The 23,983-nt window shown below is 33.9% G+C and overlaps 1 pseudogene; it reads right to left on the reverse strand.

Annotated features, from left to right (window-relative positions):
* Positions 1-1,035: 1,035 nt before the first annotated feature.
* LOC149549906 (receptor-like protein EIX2) lies at positions 1,036-23,114 on the reverse strand (annotated as a pseudogene).
* Positions 23,115-23,983: the final 869 nt, after the last annotated feature.

Below are 23,983 nucleotides of genomic sequence, written 5' to 3' on the forward strand. Positions count from 1 at the left end.
ACATGATCCATCATCAAGATGAGAAAGTGCAGGAGTAGAGATATTGCAGACTGTGCCTTCCTCTAGAGATATAAAAACAGCAAGGGAGAGCACGTAAATTCATGCAAAGAACAAAGGAGTACAAAATAATGAAATAAATGAGACAAGAAGAGCATAAAGAAATTAAAACTATAGAATTTAAAACTAAAGAAAGGCAATAAAAAAAAAGAAAAAAAGAAAGTCCAAACCAAAGAAGACCTAAACCACAAGCACTAAGAGTAAGAAAAAACAATTAAACAAAAGTGAGCAAGTATATATATATATATATATATATATATATATATATATATATATATATATATATATATATATATATATATATATATATACTTACAAATATGTATTAATATATATTTATATATACTTATATAGAGTATATAAATATATAAAGATATATATTAATATATATAAAAACACACAAACAACTAAGGAAGCCTATGTAAAAAATAAACAAATAAAAAAATTAAATAATACGAGAAAGAAAATTTAAAATTTTTTATATTTAATTAAAAATATATATATATAAAAAGAAAAAAATAAAAATAAAAAATCAAGAATGAAAAAAACAAATAAAAATAAAACATAAGAGCATATATAAATACATGAATGCACCTATATAGGCAAGTATACATGCGGATATATATATAATACAAGCGGCAAAATACAAAAGGAAACAACAACAACAAGAAACCGCCAAGTCAAAAGAGGAAAGAAAAAGAACCGAGAAGACCATCCTAACAAAGACTAGACCCACACAACTCAAGCACTATAGAGACAAAAATAAACTAGAACATGCAAGAACAAACTATTCCGCTCAAGATTTATGTGTCCCTCTGTGTGGGAGAGGAGGGCGGGGGGAGAGAAGGAGGGAGGGAGGAACAACGAGAGATAGATCAACACAAATCAAGAAAGAGGGAGGAAGCCAAGAAAACAAGCTAAACAAACGAACAAACAGGATGGAGAGAGAGAGGGTAAGACCAAAAGAGATTTTGAGCCTTTTCTATAGACAAGAAGATGCCACTATTTTTGTCGGCATATACATTTAGTATGGACTGTATTTTTAGTCCCTCTATCAATTTGAGTACAACGTACGCAAAAGCGTATTACTTTCTTGCTTTCTTTGGAATGGTCTATGTCTTGGGCATCTGAAAGTCTTGCCTTCTGCAACTTGTCACAAGGAATCAGCTTCTCACATGCAATGAAGTCGACAACCCACATCAATACACTGTCTAACATTTGGAACAACTTTTCTTTGCGTTTCTTCAGAAACAACAGAGGAACTACAATTATGCCCGCGCCCACTCCAAAGCTCATCCCCATCAACACAATAAAACTGTCAATTCCCCTGTTTTTGTTCACCTCTTCTTTCTTCTTAGGCTTACTTTCATCCTTTGGCGACGGCGAGCGTGATTCGTTTAGTTGGAAGCCGTATAGACCTGGATTATGTGAGAAGGCTGATGCTTCAAATGTTGCAAATTGTGCCCCTCGCGGTATCTGCCCTGTAAGATTGTTGTATGACAGATTCAAGTAACTCAGAAATGTGAGAGATTGCAATTCAGTAGGAATGACTCCAGACAGGTTGTTTTGCGAGAGATCAAGGGACTCCAGCCGTGCCATGTTTCCCAAGGACTTGGCTATACAACCATTGATGTTGTTTCTTGAAATATTAAGAATGATCAAATCCATCAGAGATCCCATTCCTTCAGGTACATGACCGGACAATCTATTGCTTGATAGATCAAGACATTTTACTAAACTCAAAGCTCTCACATACTCCAGCTCCAATCCTTTGTTTCTGATTACTATTTTCTCTACATATTTTACATCTTTTATCAATCCAAATTCAAAGACTTCTGTAATCTCTGACTCGTTTGCCATGCCCTTCATCTCTGAAATGCTATCCGGAATAGCTCCTGAGAAACTGTTCGTTGAAAGGTCTAATATTTGAAGATGTGGCATTTTGATTATATCAGCAGGGACACTTCCTTCAAATCTGTTTGATCTTAAGATCAAAATCTTAAGATTAGGAAGGTCTTGAATCCAATTTGAAGGAATGTTCCCTGTTAAACTGTTGTCCCTCATATCTAAAATCTGCAGCTGCGTACAGTTTGGAAGTCTTGGCAGAGCTCCATTTATACGATTTCCCCCGATTTTCAGTGTTTGAAGCGAGGCCATGTTTCCCAACTCCGCTGGCAACTCACCTTCGAAACTGTTCTTCTCCAAATTCAGTACTCGACGAGAGCTGCAGTTGAAAAAAGCTGGAGGAATCTTACCCGTAAGACTGTTGTATGAAAAATCCAAAATCTCCATAGACAACCCTTCACATATTGATGATGGAATGCTACCACTCAGAGTGTTGTGAGACAGAGACAAGTAACTAGATTTATTCTTTCCAATTTCAGCTGGAATGGATGCATGAAACTGATTTTCTGACAGATCCAAGACAACCACTGAAAGAGGAGGAAGCGGAAGCTGACCATAAAAGTTATTGTAATGCAAGTCCAGAATCGTCAATGTTTTGGGCTCCATTAGCATAGAAGGCAAAGCGCCGACAAAATTGTTGTAGGACAAATTGAGCTGTTCAAGAGCAGGGGAATCCCATATCCACTCAGGAATACTGCCCCGTAATCTGTTGTCTGACAAATCCAAAGTGGAAATTTCAGTTTGAGTAATTAAGAAGGCCGGGAACTCACCCTCCATTTTGCACGATTTTAATTTCAATTTTCTAAACGCGTTTTGGGAAATCCAAGTTGTACTGACTTTCACTGATAAATCATTTTTCGAAATGTCTAGAGATACCAGACTAGAGAGATTATGAAGGTGACACTCGGAAAGGTTCCCACTTAACCGATTAGAGGACAGGGAAAGAACCTTCAATTTAGAGAGATTGGAAATGCTGTCAGGTATGACATCTGTTAACAAGTTGTTGCTTAGATCAAGCGTACCGAGGTCAAGTAATTGACCAACGGAATCCGGGATTTTGCCAGTCAGCTGGTTATTACTCAGATCAAGCAGAACAAGGGACTTCGTGTTGGCCAGTGGAGGAATCGTGGCGGTCAGTTCATTGTAGCTCAAATCAAGGCGTGTGAGGGAGGTAAGATTCATGTCAAGCGATGGAATGGCGCAGCTCAATCGGTTCTGACTCAAGTCAACATGGCGGAGGTTCTCAAATGCACTAAACAACATGGTGGGTATGGGGCCCTGCAATTGATTGTATGAAAGATCGACATAGGCCAAAGGAAATGAAGTTCCTAAATGGGGCTTAGCCCCAAACGGGGGTAGACTTCCTTTTAAATTGTTCATTGAGATATCCAACATTACAAGTCGTGTAAGATTTGCAAGAGTGGGTGGAAGCTTACCTTGAACAGAGCAGACCGAGAGATCCAAGAGTGTCAATGAGGAGATGTTGCCAATTGAATCTGGAATTGCTCCTCCTACACTTGTCTGTGTGAGAACAAGGCTGTTCAGCGATGCAGAGTATGGCGGCAGAATGCTTGAAAGATCCCCTCCCAAGTCCAAATTGGCAGACAAGTCAACTTCTTGAAGCTTTGGAAGGCTGAACAGAGCAGAAAGGATGGAGAGCTCACAGTTGCTAAGCTTGAGGGAAACAAGGTTGGAAAGGTTTTGTAAGTGAACAGGTATGGAGAAGAAGAAGGAATTGCCACCAAGTTGGAGGTCGGTTAGACTGGTAAGGTTTCCAAGAGAAGGGGGAAATTGGGGAAGAGATCTCACAGTTGGACATTTGAAGACGCCTGAGATTGTACATGGTGGAGATTGATTTGCTCCATTCATCGCTTGTCACTTGCGCCATACTCACCCCGTCCAGCAGAAGCTCCTCTAAATTCCTCAAGTTTCCTATCCACATCTGCATGCCACCAATTGTAATGGAGGAAGACGAAATGTAATAATTAGTTGAAAGATCCAGGTGGCGCAAGGTGGACATGTTGCCCAACTCCCTTGGTACTTTTCCCACGAATCCAGCATTTGACAAGTTCAAACACTGCAAATATTTCAGAGTGGGGAGCTGTTGAGGAATAGCAACACCACTGAAAGAGTTGTAGCTCAAATCCAAGACTTGTCACATCTTTAGACTGAACAATGGAGAAATAACGTATTTTCCAGGATTCCTAACAAAAATGAAGATTGATGCTGAGATCTTCACTTCAAACTCCAGCTCCACTGCTCCATTTCCACCATTCTATAAATAATTTTTAGAATACTTCAGTTTAAGAGTTGTTTAAACAAGAAGCATGCTGTACATATGACATGCATTAGATGATATTTTTGGATGCATTTTTGCCTAGTCTTAGTTACTCTTCTCCCATCCTTAATCATAGGCATGGAATAATGCTAAAACTACTGCTAGAACTCCTGATCTATATTTTGATCTATGTGTTAGGGATTAGTTTTAACAATTTTTATTTGAATAAATGTATTGGCTGAATAGCAATTTGTAGTTGGAATAATATATCAATTTTTTTCTCTGCAGTAAAACAGAGCCTTCCTTGTTTTGAATATTATCATTTTTTTGTTATTGTGTTGCTGCTGTTGTTGGAATCCTACATTTGGTATCAGAGCTGAAGGTGTTTGGAAGACAGCAGCATGGCTCACAATTTGCAAATCCCAGAGTTTGATGGAGTTGATTACCAATATTGGTCAATCAAGATGAAGACTTTTTTGATTGGGAAAGATTTTTGGGAGATCGTTGAATCTGGATATGAAGAGCCTGCAGATTGGAATACTCTCCAACCTAATGACAGGACATTGAAGAAAGAAGCTGAGAAGAAGAATGCAATGGCATTGTTTCACATTCAGATGGCTCTTGATAAGAGCTTGTTTCCTCGAATTGCTGATGCACAGACAGCAAAAGAGGCTTGGAAGACTCTAAAAGATGCTTACCATGGCAATGATCAGATCAAGGTTGTGAAGCTACAAACCTTGAAAAGAGAATATGAGAACTTGAAGATGAAGGAGACAGAGAGTGTGGGAGATTTCTGTGTGAGAGTGAAAGATGTGACTCATAAAATGGCCACTTTGGGTGAATTTATTGCTCAAGAGCAAATAATACAAAAGGTATTGAGATCTCTAACCCCAAGATGGAATATTGTAGTAATTGCCATAGAAGAAAGAAAAAATTTAGCTACCATGGAGTATGATGAATTGGTTGGATCTCTTATATCACATGAGGATAGAATAAGGAACACATCTATCAGTGTTAATGAGAAGGCTTTTGCTTCCCAATTGCAAATTTCAAAGAACAATGGTGCTGGCAGCAGTAGTAACAACAACAAAGGCTCGGGAAGGGGCCAAAATCAGAATTTTTCAAGAGGATCTAGAGGAAGAGGAGGTGCTCAAGGAGGCAGAGGTAGAGGCAGATTTGATAAAAGGAACATCCAATGCTATCATTGCAATAAGTATGGACATTTTGAGAGAGAGTGTAGACTGAAATCAGGTAACAATAGTGCAAATTATTCCCACCAAGATGAGGATCCTTCCTCGGGTAATTTATTTTTGTGTTATGGGAAAGGTGAAAGTACTGTGAATGATGTTTGGTATTTGAATTCTGGATGCTCTAACCATATGTCTGGCAACAGAGAAATATTTTCAAAGCTTGATGATAGTTACAGATCCAATATTACTCTTGGTAATAACAATACTGTGGATGTTGCGGCCAAAGGAGCCATGGATGTTCAAACAAAGGAAGGTATGAAAAGTGTTCAAGATATTTATTATACTCCCAAGATAAAGCATAATTTATTGAGTGTTGGGCAGCTATGTGAGAAGAATTATAGAGTGGTATTTGAGAACATGCACTGTACTATCTATGATAAGAATCAAAAAAATAAAGTGATTACAGTTGTTCCTATGACAAAGAATAGGATGTTTCCTTTGAAGTTTGGTCAAAATGATAATCAGCTTGTCAATATGGCTTATGAGGATAAAAGTTGGTTGTGGCATCTCAGGTATGGCCATTTAAATTTCAATAGTTTGAAGAATCTAACATCAAATGCATTAGTTCTTGGATTGCCTAAGGTTGAAGAGCATAAACAGATTTGTGAAGGGTGTGCAAAAGGGAAACATTCAAGGGAATCATTTCCAAAAGGCAATGCATGGCGGGCCCAATACCCACTTCAACTTATTCATTCAGATATTTGTGGTCCAATGCAAACACAAAGTTTGGGTAAGTCGTCATATTTCATTACTTTTATTGATGATTACTCACGCATGTGTTGGGTATATTTTTTGAAGACTAAAGATGAAGCCTTTGATACATTCAAGAAGTTTAAAGCTCGTGTAGAGAATGAGAAAGGGAACACAATAAGATGTTTGAGAACAGATCGAGGAGGAGAATTTTGCTCAAACAATTTTCAGAATTTTTGTGAGATGAATGGCATCAAAAGACAACTCACAACTGCATACACACCCCAACAGAATGGAGTGGCTGAAAGGAAGAATCGTACAGTGGTAGAAATGGCAAGGAGCATGTTACAAACCAAAGGTTTGAACAATTCTTATTGGGCTGATTTAGTTGCTACAGCCGTATATATTCTCAACAGGAGTCCTACAAGTGCCCTCCACAAGATGACTCCATATGAAGCATGGTATGAGAAAAAGCCTAATGTAAATCATTTTAAAGTTTTTCGTTGTTTGGCTTATGTTCACATCCCTAATCAGAATAGGCAAAAGCTAGATGCTAAAAGTGAATCATGTATTTTTGTGGGCTATAGTGAGGAAAGCAAAGCTTATAGATTATTCAATCCTATTACTAATAAGATTGTTGTTTCAAGAGATGTGATTTTTGATGAAGGGGGAGTTTATGGTCATCAAAAACAACATGTTGGAAAGCCAAAATCAGTTTTGGATGATGATGATATTGCTAATAATGATAATGAGCAGCCAGCTAATGGTTCTATTTCAAGATCACCAAGCCCACCAAAAAACCCCTCACCAATACCAAGAGCAAGTCCATCCTCTAGTCCTCCAAGGAAGGTAAGAAGATTGAGTGATATTTATGAGAGGTGTCAAAATCAAGCACATGAAGAAGATCCAATAGGTGAGACAGTAAATTTTGCATTACTTGCTAAAGCTGATTTTGAGCCATCATGTTTTGAAGATGCATGTGCTAATGAGGTTTGGATGCAAGCAATGAATGAAGAGATGGATTCCATTGATAGGAATGAAACATGGGAGCTTTTAGATCTTTCACATAAGAAGAAGAAGATTGGCACAAAATGGGTCTATAAGAGCAAGTATAATAGTGATGGGAGTGTTGAAAGACACAAGACAAGATTGGTTGCTAAAGGTTTCACTCAAAGGTATGGCATTGATTATGAAGAAACTTTTGCACCAGTAGCAAGACAAGAGACTATTAGGATACTAATCTCTCTTGCAGCTCAAAAGAAATGGAGTATTCATCACATGGATGTGAAAAGTGTTTTCTTGAATGGGTACTTAGAAGAAGAGGTATATGTGGGACAGCCACAAGGTTTTGAGATTCAAGGCAAAGAAGATTATGTCTACAAGTTGAAGAAGGCTTTGTATGGCCTCAAGCAAGCACCACGTGCATGGTATGCAAGAATTGATGGATATTTTCAGTAGAATGGCTTTCAAAGAAGTAAGAGTGAACCTACCCTTTACTACAAACAAGAAGGTAATGATATTCTCATTGTGAGTTTGTATGTTGATGATTTGTTATATATGGGTAGTAGTTCAAAGATGAAAGATGAATTTAAAGTTGCTATGATAAATGAGTTTGAGATGAAAGATTTAGGTCTCATGAAGTACTTTCTTGGCATGGAGGTTTATCAAGGTAAAGATGAAATTTTTATTTGTCAAGAAAAGTATGCAAAAGATATGTTGAAAAAATTTGATATGGTTGATTGTAAATCTCTTTCCACTCCAATTGCTCATGGAGTTACATTATGTAGAGATGATGGTGTTAAAATTGTTGATGAGACATTATACAGAAGCATTGTGGGGAGTTTGATGTTTTTAACTCACACAAGGTCTGATATTGCTTATTCAGTTTCATTGGTTTCAAGGTATATGACAAATCCATCAGAGGAACATATGAAGGCAGCCAAGAGAATTTTGAGGTATGTGAAAAGCACGGTAGATTTTGGCATTCACTATTCTTCTAATAAGTTTGAGCTTGTTGGCTTTAGTGATTCAGATTGGGGAGGTTGTTTGGATGACCGAAAATCTACATCTGGTAATTGTTTTTCTTTGGGTTCTGGTTTAATTACATGGAGTTCAAAGAAGCAAAGTATGGTTGCTCTTTCTTCTACAGAAGCAGAATATGTTGCGGTCACTTCAGCTGGCACACAAGCTTTATGGCTTAGGAAGCTTTTTGAAAAAATTGGAGAGATATAGGTTCAGCCTACTGTGATTTTTTGTGACAACATAAGTGTCATTAAATTGGCCAAGAATCTGGTTCATCACAGCAGGACCAAACACTTCGATCTTAAACAACATTTTATTAGAGATTTGGTACAAAATAAAGCGGTTGAGTTAAAGTACATCAGCACAAAGGAGCAAATTGCAAACATTTTCACAAAGGCAGTTACAAAAGATCAGTTTTTGGTACTCAGAGATCAGATTGTGAGTCCTCTCAGCATCAAGGGGAAGTATGAAGATTGATGCTAAGATCTTCACTTCAAACTCCAGTTCCACTGTTCCATTTCCACCATTCTATAAATAATTTTTAGAATACTTCAATTTAGGAGTAGTTTAAACAAGAAGCATACTGTACATATGACATGCATTAGATGATATTTTTGAATGCATTTTTGTCTAGTCTTAGTTACTTCTTCTCCCATCCTTAATCATAGGCATGGAATAATGCTAAAACTACTGTCAGAACTCCTGATCTATATTTTGATCTATGTGTTAGGGATTAGTTTTAACAATTTTTATTTGAATAAATGTATTGGCTGAATAGCAATTTGTAGTTGGAATAATATATCAATTTTTTTCTCTGCAGTAAAACAGAGCCTTTCTTGTTTTGAATATTATCATTTTTTTTATTGTGTTGCTGCTGTTGTTTGAATCCTACCTTTCTTGTTTTGAATATTATCATTTTTTTTTATTGTGTTGCTGCTGTTGTTTGAATCCTTAAAAAAGTGACCTGGAAAAGATCTTGGGATGAGCATCGTTGGTTGAATTCCGTAAATCCATCTCCGGATCGTTGCTGAAAGGATTGTGGAGATCCAATTGAATAACATTCTTCCAAATATTATCACATTGGATTCCTTTCCAGTGGCAACAGTCCGTGGAATTGCTCCACGATTTCAGTCGACCAGAGGGGTCGTGAAGGCCACGCCTGAAATCCAAGAGAGAATTTCTTTCATCTTCTGGACAGCAGAAGTCCCGTCAAGGTGCAGATCAATTTCTGTGAGAATTTCATTTGGGTTTGTTCAATTTTGCCCTCTGAAAAGATATAATCATTATCCCCTTCAAGATATATTCGGAATTTGCAATATTAACAGAACAATACGAATCAACCGCCAACTGTGTTTGTTTTGGACACTTACAGAGCCCCACAATTCCGTCGAAAAATATTCTTGAGAGGAACTTAGTTGCAAGGTGCCAATGATCACGACTTGTATTGACTAGAAAAGATTACAGTTGATATAAATGGCACGGCTATGACTCTGACCACTGAATTATTCAAATTCAACAGGACGAATTTTTTTTCATGTGGGAGATTTGAAAGAAACCGAAGAAAAAGGCATCATTGAATTTTCAGGAAGGTTCATAAACGTGCAGAGTTCAGATGTCGGTGAAAGTACTCAAACAAACAGCAGCCCCTAGTCGCGGACAGGAATTATTTTCCCTAAATTGGTTTCGTAACAACGTTTACCATAAGATATTGAAAACTTTTGCAAAAATATGTCATGTTTTTTATTTCGAAACAATTTTTACCATAAGATATTGAAAACTTTTGCAAAAATATGTTATGTTTTTTCATTTTTAACATTTGGTGAAAGGTGTATTTTATAGAGAATCTAGTAGTGTCCATCATTTTCTTGTCATTTAAGCATATCCTATTCTTCATAATATTTAAGAAATTTGCATACAAGTGATTAAAGATATATAGTTATCCACATCAAGTTCTAAAGGGGTAAACAAATTTAAGTTATGTAATATTTTATTAAGAGCCTTTGAAGTTGTTCCTTTAGTTCTTTAATAAATTTCTTTTATTCTTTAATATTTTTCCACTCAAGCTATCTTATATTTTATTGAGAACCTCTGAAGTTGTTCCGTTAGTTCTTTAATCAATTTCTTTTATTCTTTAATATTTTTGCAACAGTTTCTATTATTGGTGGGGGCTATCATGAATAATATATATTTCTTGTACTAATTTATTGTAAACTTTTTTCTTTCATTATCTTTTTGTGCTCCTAGATTTTGTTGTATATGATTTTTTAACATCAATTTTTTGGATCACACCTTCATTTATCACAAAGTGTGATTTGAGACATTGATGTTAAAAAATACACACAATCAAATCAAACACTGGGAGATATTCAAATTGATTCTGAAAATCTGATAAAATTCTTCCTTTCATCCAAATATAACCAGGTTTAAACTTAAAACAATGAGTGAATTGGGCTGAGTCCAAATATTTCACATTGAACTTTATTGTTTGGAAATTTGAAGCTAAAGCTAAGAGCTTGTTTGGTTGTAGGCATAGAAATTGAGGATAGGAATGCATAGCGAGAATAGGAGTGACTATTCCAATTATAGCTATTTTATGGAACAGACATAAGCTCATTCTAGGGGGAAAATGGGAATATGTATTCCTATTCCCTATTCCAATTGTCGCACCAAATGGAAAATAGTTCAAACATATTTCCTAATTTTCTATTCCTATTCCAACAACCAAACGAGCCCAAAAGGACATTTTCTTTCACAAAAAAATTCCAATTTAAAGGTGTTATTCGAGAGAGTCATTTTTTACTTCTCTATCCATCCTACCAAGTGTATATTCTATCACAAACTGGAATCCATTTAACATATTTTCTTCTTATGTAAACATGTTTAACAAATTTGAGAAATAGTTATATCCTTTATTCTTGCTATATTTAGTAACAAATTAAGTTGGAAATCAATAATTTAGGTTTGCATTGCATGCAAAACCTATCGTTAAAATCCTCTCATTAACAAATTTTGTTGTATATTTGGATACTAAGATATAAAGTTGTTTTATTTAATGTCTATCCCTCCTACAAACTTAATCTACTTTTGCTAAAACCTTAAAAGTGAAAATAAACTACAATGTTAAGCTCAAGATGCAAATATTTTAAGTTCAATCCTAGTTAGCACTTGTTGCTAAAGATCACAATAGATCCTTGCTCAAAACTATAGAGTCCATTGTGAAGTATCTTGTTCTTGATACTCTTGAAGAGAAGTGATGTTTTTGATGTATTAAAAAGAAACCAGAAGGGGGCCTGACCCTGAAGTACAGTAGATTGGAGAATAGCTAGTAGAGAAGTAATGTTTATTTTATTGTAATTTGTAACTTGTACTTATAATGTTTTCTTAGATGTCCTAATTTGAAATTGTAATATCCCCCTCTAATATTGGAATTTGATATTAATTCACAAAATGGCTTTTCCTAATAGAATAATTGTTATTTTGATTAAACATCAATCAAAATATTTCTCTATTATTAAATATTTTTATTATAGAATATATTTATAATAAATAAATACTCCTAATAAATAAATAAATATGTTTGTAAATTAATAATTCTATATTGTCATCAATTGACTATCTAACGAAAAGAAATTAATCTCCTAACGTGGAGTGGGTCACCTACGGTCGTAACCCTTTGCTACTCGATTACTGGTGATCAATGGTCGTGACACTTAATAAATAAATGGATAGTATATAAGCTTAAAAGGTCAAAAAATATAGCGGGATATAACACAGATATTCATCTCATTGTTTGATCGGCATGAAGATTTACAAACCCCGCCTTGGTGAATTGGTAGTTTACAAATCACCCGCGAATGTGCAAACATAGGAATTAATATGGTACGCGAAGGTGGACTCACATACGTATCGAAGTACGAAAGTACCATTGGCATATCGACGTGGAGGGTTGACGTGGACCGAGAAGTCTTTAAACAATACAGATGGGGGAGATAGTTAAGTAGACAACGCACCAATAAGTTTAGCGCACATGGAACAAGGCCGTTAGCATCAGAAGTATTTGAGCATATCGGATCCCGTACAATTATCGATAAGAGTAAAAGGACATCGGGTGGCACATACAAAGGTAAGTATATTTTCTTTATTAAATGACTAAGATAATGTATAGTGTATACTGCTTACATTATTATTCCTATTTTATGTAGATAGTAAATACAAGAAATTGTTAAGGTATTGGTACTGGTATTCGTTTAAGAAGTGATATTTATGAATATAAGTTAATTAAATATTTAGTACATATATTTCTTACAAAATGATTAAGAACCCATGGTGCCAATGTAAGGACATTGCTCACCTATATAAATTGCTTCATGCCAATATAAAGTCAAGAGTCATCCTTAAATAAATGGCTAAGATGGGGATTGATGGAATCTTATAGTGCCAATGCAAGAATTGAGATCCTCGTATAAATGGCTATAGTGCTAGTGCGAGAGATGAGTAACCTTGTATAAATGGCTAGATGATAATGACATAATGGCTAGAACTATGGCAAGAATAGTATATCTATAATTGCTAGTATTTAAATCTAATATTTATTTTGCAGGGATTAGTATTTCAAACCAACCCTAATAGTGGGGACATTACAAAAATGTTCCTTATTGTAATGTCTTTTTGGGATACATATAAACAATCTCTGAGTGATGTTTCAAGGAACATGCCTTAAAATGACATCTTTAATCATCCATTTGGACAACGACACTATGATTGATAATGATCCAACTTTTCATTTTAGATTTTAGATATAGGTACACCACATAATTATCCTTTCATTTTTATTCATGCCTTGAAAGTTTCAATTTATGTACTTGTTAATATCATTCATTTATGCTCAAATCTTAATTGCATAGTCTTTCAAATCACTCAAACAAGCACTAGAGAAATAAAGGAAAATAAACTCCAAGGATGATACTGAATTGACTCTCTTGGAAAAAGAGTTGGTCTATCATATTTATCTCTAGTTGGCTTCGTATTCTAATGTAATCATGAGAATTTATCTAGTTCCTAGCTTGTATTCTTGTGAATCTATTTTCCAATATTACTATGTGTGTGTATTAATCAATATAATATTAACCATTAAAATGGATCTACACTATAACCTATAGTATTAATCAATATAATTTTAATGATTGATATTAATATAACACCAATAGATCAAAGAGTACTTCAAAAGTAATAATCATAAAATATTAATATTGGTATAAAATAAATAGTAATCAATACAATATTAATCATCAATATATTAATCCTACAATATTATATTTTAATCTATAATATGATAATAACAAATATATAATATTAACCCATATAATATAATTCAATAATTGAGTAGGGATAATACTAATTGACAATAATTCCAATGTCCACTAGATTTATGAAGACACGATGTCCAAGATAGTTAACGGGAAAGAAACTAGTCCAAATGACACTTCCATAGGCCTTAGCAAGGAAGATAGTCATGTCAAACATAGCTACATGAGGGATAAAAATAAGGAGAAGAGACTATCCCAAAGACAAGGATCATAATATCAATAGGAGAATAGAACAAAAACCATAATTTGGGAATGGAGACAAATATCCCCTGTGGAATCCTTTCATTTGTAGTATATATGTTTTATGAAATGGAATATATGTGTCTTTGAATATGGGGTATTATATTTAGAGACTACACTTAAAACTCTCTCTCTCTCTCTCTCTCTCTCTCTCTCTCTCTCTCTCACACACACACACACACACACACATTTTGTACAATATGCAAATATTAACTTCTTTAACAACCATTTCAAGTTGTTGCAAAGTCATTGTTGTGTCCTGGGTTGTTCTTCTATAGGTACACATTTATGTCTTCTTGCTTTAAAATGATCAAAATTTTATGTTTTTGAGTGTCTTGTTCATACTTTATAATCATTATAACTTTAACTTTATAGAAAATGATTGAAATGAATTATTTTTTGAGTTAATGTTCATGCAATTTTGCTGTTATATGTAGGTTATGAATAATGGGAAAGAACAAGAGAAGATCAATTGAGGTGCAAGAGGCAACAAAGGAAAAAAAAAAGATAAAGAAAAAAGAAAAAAAGGGACCGTATGATGAGGAGATTATGTCAAGCTAGAGCATTAAACACACATGAGGTGACTGGTGAGAATGCGCCATTTGATATTGAAATGATGAATGCACCTAATGAATTTCAAGAGCACAAATCAATCAAAATTACTACATCTAATGTAGCAAATGAGATTCAAGAGCACACACCAATTGAAATTTGAGAGAAAGCACCTATTTTACCTCTTGCACATAACTTTCATAATGAACCATATTCACCTTATGCACCTAATTCATGTGATGCATGTAATTCACCTCATGTACCTAATTCATCTAATGCTCACAATGCACCTAATTTATGCAATGCACCTAATGGATGTAATGTACCATTGTCTACACCTCCAAGAATGGTTTGTAGAAAGCCAAAGTTTCCAATTGACATTGATGAAATTTTTCTGAGGCCAATGAATGATAAAATGTCAAAAATAAATTGTAGAAGAATTGTTAATAAGATATGGAATAAATATTTTGAAAAACTAAATGTAAGTGGAAGATGTCAAGTAGTTATTGAAATGATAATTTTTTTGAAATTTAGAGAGACGATGAGAATTTTGGGGTTACGATCATCTGAAAATAGTAGTGAAAGAGCCATTGTGAGAAACCTTTTTGATGCATGTCAAACCATTGGTTCAAAATCAAATACTAAAGACAAGAATATTTATTATTTTATATGTTGTACTTTGCACATTAACAATGTTTTGTAGGAATGTAGTCTATAAGAACCTCCAAAGTTGTTGAGAGAGTTTATTACAAGTATACTATGCACATGAGATGATGGCAATATTTATTATAAGGCTATGTGTTTGAAAGGTTCTTATGATAAATGTGATGATTTACAAAATTCAAAAACATGCGCACATGTAGATAGCATACATAAAATTTGTCAAAAAATTGTTTCTCTTGGAAAGTACAAATCAATTATGTATGGTGTTAAAGATGGAAAAGAGTTAAAGAGGTGTGAGTTAGTGAAAAAGGATATATGTGTAGATGATTTTATGAAATTATTCTAAGAAAAACTAGTAAATGAGTACATAGGCCATACACATAGAGCTAGATGGTTAGATGAGAAATTTAAGATGCGTAAGGACACTTTCCCCTTGGGCACAATTGTCTTTGTTGTTGATTTTTGTGAAAATTACACATTGAAGTCTCAAAATGAAGTACAACCCATGTACTACCACTCTACACAAGTCTCAATTTTTCTGCACATAGCATTCATTCATGCACATGATAGCACATAGAAGGATAGAAAGGGTATAAGAGAGTATATCACTTCTACATTAGCAATGATCAAATCCATTTATTGGAGTTTGTCAATGGTTGTTTTAGAAAATTCTATGGTAGTTTAATAGAAAGCGATATTCGCTACAATCAACACACAATATGGTCAAAAATTTGCACAACACAATTCAAGAATGCAAGGATGTTCTACTGGTTGACTACGATGCACATGACAAGTGTTGTCCAACATTTTTTGGAACTTCATCAAGGAAGGGCATGGAAAGGGAGAGCATGATGGTGCAGGATCATGTGTGAAAAAAATACTTTCCAGAGGGGAATTGAAGTATGAAGGTGGTGTTGTGATAGAAGATGTAAAATCAATACTTGCAATGGTGTAAATCTACTATGGGACCAAGTAATGTAGGTAAGTATTTGGTTTCTAGATGTATTTGGTTGATAAGTGAAGATGACATTGAAAACTTGTAGGATCGACTTAACCTTAAAGGATCAAGTGAGATGTATTCTTTTAGAAGTTCAAATGAATTATCATTAGTAGTTTATACTAAACAACTCACATGATTTTTCTCCATGTGTTTGCATTATGTATGGAACGAATGTAAATCAAGATACTAGGTTAACAATTGGTCTTGTAGACCTTTGCAACCTTTTGATTCATATGAAATCCCTAGAGCATTACAATTAAACCAAATTTAAGTATCAATAGATTGGGACCACATATCTAACTTATTTGAGCTAGGTAATTTGTAAATTTAAAATACTTCTTTAAGATTGCACTCTCCATTATTTTTTATATTAATATATCCTTTTACATCAAATATAGTTCATGTATATGCAATTATTGCAAATGAGGATAATGAAGAAGGGATATATTATATTTTGTGTCGTTGTATTGAGGCCAAAAATAAATTGACAACTATAGTCACTGATGGTTAGGGTATCAAGTATCCTATAGGATATGTTTTTGTTACACTCACTTGGCTTAGAAGGTAGTATTATTGTGTCTAGTTTCATGAACACCAAATTAAAAGTGATTTTATGATTATTATGACATCAACTTATAAGGTAATCAAATACATGTACCCTATCAGGAATTCTAATGCCTGGTTGTTTGAGGATTTTGAGACACATATACATATTCTTCATTTATTTAACATTGTTGTTGGAACTAATATTCAGTTGATAAAATAACATGGTAGACCTCTTAACAAGAATTTGTGGAAAGTTCGTGAATTTAATCTCAAGAAAATACTTGATACAATAAGAGTTAGAGCTAATCTATAAGGATGTGTTGATCTAGAAGAATGATTCTACACTATCCAATAGAACAATTCTTGAAAAAATTGTATATTTCTTATTTGAAAATTTGTAACTTTGTTATCATGTTCATATTTAGATGCCAAATTTTGTATATAGAAACTAAGAAGAAATGTAAAATGTGCATATTTAGATGCCAAATTTTGTATATATAGAAAGTGAGAAGAAGTAAAATGTGCATATTCAGATGCCAAATTTTGTATAGAAAAGTTGTGAAAATGAAACATGTACATATTCAGATGCCAAATTTTGTACAGAAAAGTTGTAAAAATGTAACATGTGCATATTTAGATGCGAAATCTTGTATAGAAAAGTTCAAAAAATCTAACATGTGCATATTCATATGCCAAATTTTTTACAAAAAAGTTCTAAAAATCTAACATGTGCATATTCATATGCAAAATATTGTCACTTGAATATGAGTTTATTTCGATTTTAGTTATGACTCTGCATGTTGATGGGATATGTAGTTTTGTCATTAGTGTCACTTTGTTGTAAATTTTGTGGTATGGTCTACCATTATTTTCTTGACATCTCAAGCCTAAGTATGGTCTACTACTATATGTTCTATTGCTATATGGTCTACCATTCACTAAGTAACACTGCATGTTTTGACATCAAGTGAAAATGCTATGTCAAATCAAATCCATTTGGAATCTCTTAGAACTAAGATAGGTTACTGTAGAATTCATCAACACAATAGTGTACCATCTGACAATTTGTCTATAGCCCTCATGAGCTCTGAGATATAGCCATTAGAAAATGGAAGTTGAAACATGCTTGGTGCACCTTGGAGACACTTCGATGCATGGTTGTCATGATTGATCTAGACACTTTATGGCCAAAACAAGGGTGTTTATAGGGTTCAACCACCCATGTAAAGCTAAATGAATATTTGACTCAATGCCAAGATGGATGGTTGGAAAGATATGCAATGTTTCTCTAAATCACTAAGTAACACTGCAAGTTTTGGCATCAAGAAAGAATACTGTGAGATATCAAATACATTTGGAATATCCCATAACTGAGATAGGTTGCTATAGGATTTGTCAACATGGTCATGAAATATAAGAGGAGTAACTGAGAGTGAAGGGGTAAATCAATTACCACAAAAACAAATCCAAGATCCCTTAAGATATCAGTACAATTCAAAATCAAACTCTACTGAAACTTAAATATTGTAGTAACTCACGTAGCACTGAATCACTTGATTAACACAGTAACTTAGTTAATACTAAATATACGTATTGTTACAGTGTTAATATTAAACATGCAAATCTTATGATATTAAATGTGATTAACCTTAAATAACTTAGTTGCAAAAACATAAAGAAAATAACATGAACACATGTAACTGTAGGATTTAACATGGAAACCCAATTTGGTAAAAACCACCAATTGTAACTAGTTACTATTTTTCACTCTTCTGAAGTGAGCCTTGTTAGGAGCTAACCCTATTAAAGGTTACAAAACACATTGTTAGGTGTGACACTGCTAAAGGATTTAAATCACCCTATTAAGAGTGGCCTTGTTCAAGGTCTTTAAACACTTCAATCTAGAAATGCCATCTTGTCAGAGGATTTGGAAAATAGTTGTTAAGCTAACTCTATTAAGAGATTTGATTTATTGCTATAATTATTAAAGAGTAACAATGATACAACCTGATTGTTGATGCAAGTGTATTGCTGATTTTAGATCGCTATTTTTGCTTGAATAATTGATCCTCCTTGATCATATAAAACTTTATAGCTTTTTCAACTCAGGATACTCTGATAACCTTCCAATTCACTTCCTTGATTTATCTTTCCAATCCCATATTTCTCACGTTCAATCCCACAACTTAATCTTATACTTATATTATTTACCTTGTCAAGTTAGCTTGAATACACTTTCAAAGATTGAATATTCATCCCATATTTTGGCTAGACTTAACAAATAAATTCATCAAAGTAAATATGTTGACTCAATAAAATCCTTCTTTAGCCAACCTAGCTTGGTCAACACTAGCTCAGAAAGGACTTTCTTCATACTTTTGGTAATCGAGTGAACTTGGTTAACATTGTATCCTTAACTGAATCCCCTTTGGTAACCAAGTGAGCTTGGTTAACATTGGTCCCATGCTAACTTCTCTTTGGTGCTTGAGTGAACTCGGTAGACATTGACTCTAAACTTGATTATCTTTGGAATGCTCAGAAGACACTAGAAACTATCTTTATCGGCCAAGTGAGCTCAGCAAATATTGGGTGGTAAAGACTTGACATTTTTTGTAACATCAAAGATAATATAAAATTGAACAATTGTTTTCAATAATCTCCCTCTTTGGTATTGATGGAAACACAACACGTCATAATACAATGAAATTTTAGAGAAAAATATATATTCGGCTAGGGGGGGTACCTCTCTATAGTTATTCTAATTCTCATCTATGAGAAATCCCTCTATCAGTGTGAACTCCCTTTGACATCAATCTCTCACTCTAGAATAATTCTGTGATTACTCTTATTTTAGTTTCTCCCCTTGTCAGAAAACTTTCCTTCTTTACTCTTCATTTGACTTGACAACAAACTCCCCCTTTTTAAAAATTCATGCAAAAAACATAAACAATCACAAAATTTCTTGATATTGACAACAAACTCTCCCTCTTTGACATATCATGCCAAAGATAACATTTAGTAGACTTCGCATGTACTTGATGTACTAACTCATATACAATTTTCCCTTTACAATATTGGGTCAACTTGACTAATCTTCAACATGCTTGGTTGATGCATCACTAAAATCTGATTAGTGAGCTTAAGATAGGGGAATGACCTCTAGCTTACCTCTTAGATACAAGAATGCATCCTTAGGTAATGACTTGGTGAATATGTCTACAATTTGTTCTTTTTTATTCACATATTCCAATCTTACTTCCTTGTCTTGAACCAATTCTTTAAAGAAATGATACTTTATTGCAATGTGTTTAGTTTTGGTATGCATCACAAGATTTTTGGAAATGTTAATTGCACTGGTGTTATGAAAAAAAACAACATTTGGATCCTTGATTTCTTCCTTCATAACTGTCAATAGTTGCATGAACCAAATAATATTTGAACAAATGACTATTATAGCAACATATTCTACTTCTGCTATAGACTAAGAAATATAGTTCCACTTCTTTCTTGTCCAAAATACTAGCCTCTTTCTAAGAAAGAATGCTCCACCACTAGTGCTCTTTCTATCATCAATGCTTCCTACCCAATCAACATCAATGAATGCTTTCAACTCAAAGTTGCCTCCTTTCTTATACCACAAACCATAATCTTTAGTATGCTTTAGATACCTTAGGATTCTTTTTATTTCCATCATATGATTTTCTTTTGGATTAGCAGAAAATCTAGCCACCATACCAATTGTTAATGATATATTAAGGTCTTTCATGCACTACATATTGAAGTTTTCCAATCATTGATTTGTATGTAGTTTGATCTACCTCTTTTGAATCATTATCTTTCGAAAGCTTATGTCTAGTCGACATAGGTGTTCTAACTAGTCTAGAATTCTCCATTTCAAACTTCTTTAGTATCTCCTTGATGTACTTTGATTGAGTGATGTAGATACCATCCTTCTTCTATCGAATCTACAAGCCAACAAAGAATCTGATCTCTCCAAACATTGACATTTCAAATTCCTTACTCATTTCATTAGAAATTTTTTGCACAAATCATCATTTCTAGTAAATAATGTATCATCCACAAAGATTTCTACCAACATAATCTTCTTATCTAGTCCTTCCTTGATGTAAAGGTTTTTGTTATCATTATTTCTTTGAAAGCTAATCTTTATGAGATAATTATGTAACCTTTCATAGTAGGCTCTAGGGGCTTGTTTGAGACCATACAAATCTTTATGTAATCTAGAAACCATGTCCCTTTTGCTAGGATCAATGAAACCTTATGGTTGCTCAATGTAGACTTCCTCTTTTAAGATTCCATTCAGGAATGTTGATTTCACATCCATCTGATATACTTTGAATCCTTTGTGTGCAACATATGAAAGGAATGTTCTAACATCATCTATTCTAGCAACATGAGAAAATTTTCTCCATAGTCAATACCTTCCTTTTGAGTATAACCCTTGCAAACTAGCCTTGCCTTATTTCTTGAAACTTCTCCATTTTCATTCAACTTATTTCTGAATACCCATTTTGTGCCAATTACATTCTTATTCTTGGGTCTAGGAATAAGAGTCCATGCTTTATTTCTTTCAATTTGATCAATCTCTTCATTCATTGCTTTAATCCAACTTTCATTTTATAATGCATCTTTTACAGTTCTAGGTTCAAATTCAATAAGCAAACATGTACCTTTAAGTTTGTTTCTTGTCATTGTGCCTTTTGATTGATCTCTGATGGTTTTCTTAGGTGCATGATGCATTTTGACATATCTAGCAAGTTTGGGCTCCTTCTTTTTGACTTCGCTAGGTTCACAATGATCTACTAAATCATACTCAGGTCCCACTGACTATGACTTGGGTCCATTAGGCTGTGACTTGATTTCCACTAGCTGAAACTTGGGTCCTTCTAACTGTGACTTGGGTTGCACTGGCTACAACTCAGGTTGAATTGGAGATTTTGGAGACTCGAGTGGTGAAGAATGTCAATTCCCAGTTGCATTAGATAAAGTATCAAGTTCATAGTAAACAAAGTTTCTTTAGTTTTTACGTTCCTTATTGTTTTGTTCTTCACTCTTTCCTACGAACTCATCAATCTACATGTGCACTTTCTATAACTTTATGAGTAGATAGATTCAGACATTTATATGCTTTGCTCTTGTTGTTGTATCCTAGAAATATGCCTTCATCACTTGTCATGTCAAATTTTCCTTTTCTTGACTACTTCAGAATATAATATTTTCTTCCAAGTACTTTGAAATAAGAAACATTAGGTTTATATCCATACCATAATTCATAAGGTGTTTTCTCTGAATCTTTCTTCAACTGAACTCGGTTGAAGGTATGAACTACAATTTTGATTGCTTCATTCTAGTATTTGATAATGATGTTCTTCTCTATCATTAGTGTCCTTGCACAATCCATGATTGATCTATTCCTTCTTTTAGCTATGTCATTCTTATGAGGTGTACCAGGTGCAGACACTTGCCTTTTGATTCCTCTCTAATTTCATAATTCATTGAATTAATTAGAAATGAATTCTCCTACTTTGTCTGATCTTAAACATTTCAATTTATTTCCTATTTCTTTCTCCACTCTAGCAAGATGCCTCTTGAACTTTTGAAAAGCTTCTAATTTATCCTTTAGGTACATAACTACCATCATTCTAGAATAATCATCAACAAATAAAATAAATTACTTATCTCCATAGTAGCTTTCTATGCCAATAGGTCCACAAAGGTCTGTATGGACTAGCTCCAACACTTCTTCAGAATGATAGTTCATTTTTTTAAAACTTGTCTTACCCATCTTACCAATTTGACACTTCTTGCACATGCCCATGTCAGGTTTCTTGAGGCTTGGAATGCCTCTCACTCTTCTATTTTTGCTTATGTTGATTAAGTTATCAAAATTCACATGACACAACCTTTTATGTCATAACAAGTTTTCTTCTACTTGAGCTATGAAATATGAACTTTCATTTAGATCAAGGTAGAATAGATTACCTTTGGTTTGATTGCCACTCCCAACCTAATTTCCTTTCCCATCCAATAGATTGGCCTTTCCATTCATGAATTCTACCTTGAATCCAATATTGTTCAATTGAGCCACACTAAGTAGATTATGCTTTAGTCCTTCAACCCAATAAGCATTATTACATCTGAGATCATTGGTTAGTGAAATACAACCTTTTCCTTCTACATAACATGGTTTGTTATAGCCAAATCTAACACTTCCACCATCATAGTGTACAAAGTTCTCAAATTTAAGTTTATCACTAGTCATATGGTGAGAACAACCACTATTAGTAATCCATGTATCATTCTTTCTAACATGTGAGATAAGGGTCATCTTATCATTCTCATTGTCTAATTCATTCTTAACAACAATGTAGACCATTTCATCTTCTTCACTACTATCAAAATCTTTAGCAATATAAAAATATTTCTTACCTTTTTCCTTGTAGTCCTTGTAGCTTTTTAAAATCCTTCTTTCCTTTGTACTTTTCATGTTTATTTTCTTCCTTACCTTCTCTGTTTGGACACATATTGTCTTTCAGATTTTGTAGCTTTCTTCTTGAGTGATAGCATGGCTTGAAATGCAAACTCAATTTTGCTAGAGTTAGGAACATATATATCATAGTTTTCTAACTCAAAGGTTGTCAACCTTCCCAGTAGTGCATCCAAAGTTATATCATTCTCAGGATTGCATCTCATCTCTTGAATTTTTGAAACTCTAATTGCATAAAGGGGAAGAAGTATTCTGAGAACCTTTCTTACCACTATCTCATCTTCTATCTTTCCTCCTGAGGCTTTGATTGCATAGATACTGGCTTTGATTCTTTCACTATATTTTAAAATGTTTTCATCCTCTCTTATCTTCATTTGATCAAATTAACCTTTGAGACTGTCTTCCTTAGCTCTCCTCACATTTCATCTCCTCCATAGATGGTTTTTAGCTTGATCCACGTCTCATAAGTAGTATCATAGTCTTTGACTTCATCAAATTCAACATAGTTGAGAGTTGATGCAATATGAAACATTATAATGTTATGATTCTTATTTTTTGTAATTTCTTCAACAATCATAGTTCCAGTAGGTGCCACATGCTTGGTGTCTAGTTACTTTAGGCTTGAGTCTCCAATGGTTACCAAATGAAGTCTAATGAGTTTTTGTCATCCCTTGAAGTTATCTATGTTCAACTTAGGGATATCCCTTCTGTAAAACATCTTGATCTTTAGCTTAAGTCCTTGAAACCTTCTCTACAAGAACTAAAATTCTAATACCAATTGTTGGAAATATAAGAGGAGTAACTGAGAGGGGAGAGGTGAATCAATTACCACAAAAAATAAAATCCAATATCCCTTAAGATATCAATACAATTCAAAATTAAACTCTGCTGAAACTAAAATACTAT

Source organism: Cupressus sempervirens, chromosome 7 (genome assembly GCF_028749045.1).
Source record: "Cupressus sempervirens isolate cs-2001-9-10 chromosome 7, ASM2874904v1, whole genome shotgun sequence".
Classification (NCBI taxonomy): Eukaryota; Viridiplantae; Streptophyta; class Pinopsida; order Cupressales; family Cupressaceae; genus Cupressus; species Cupressus sempervirens.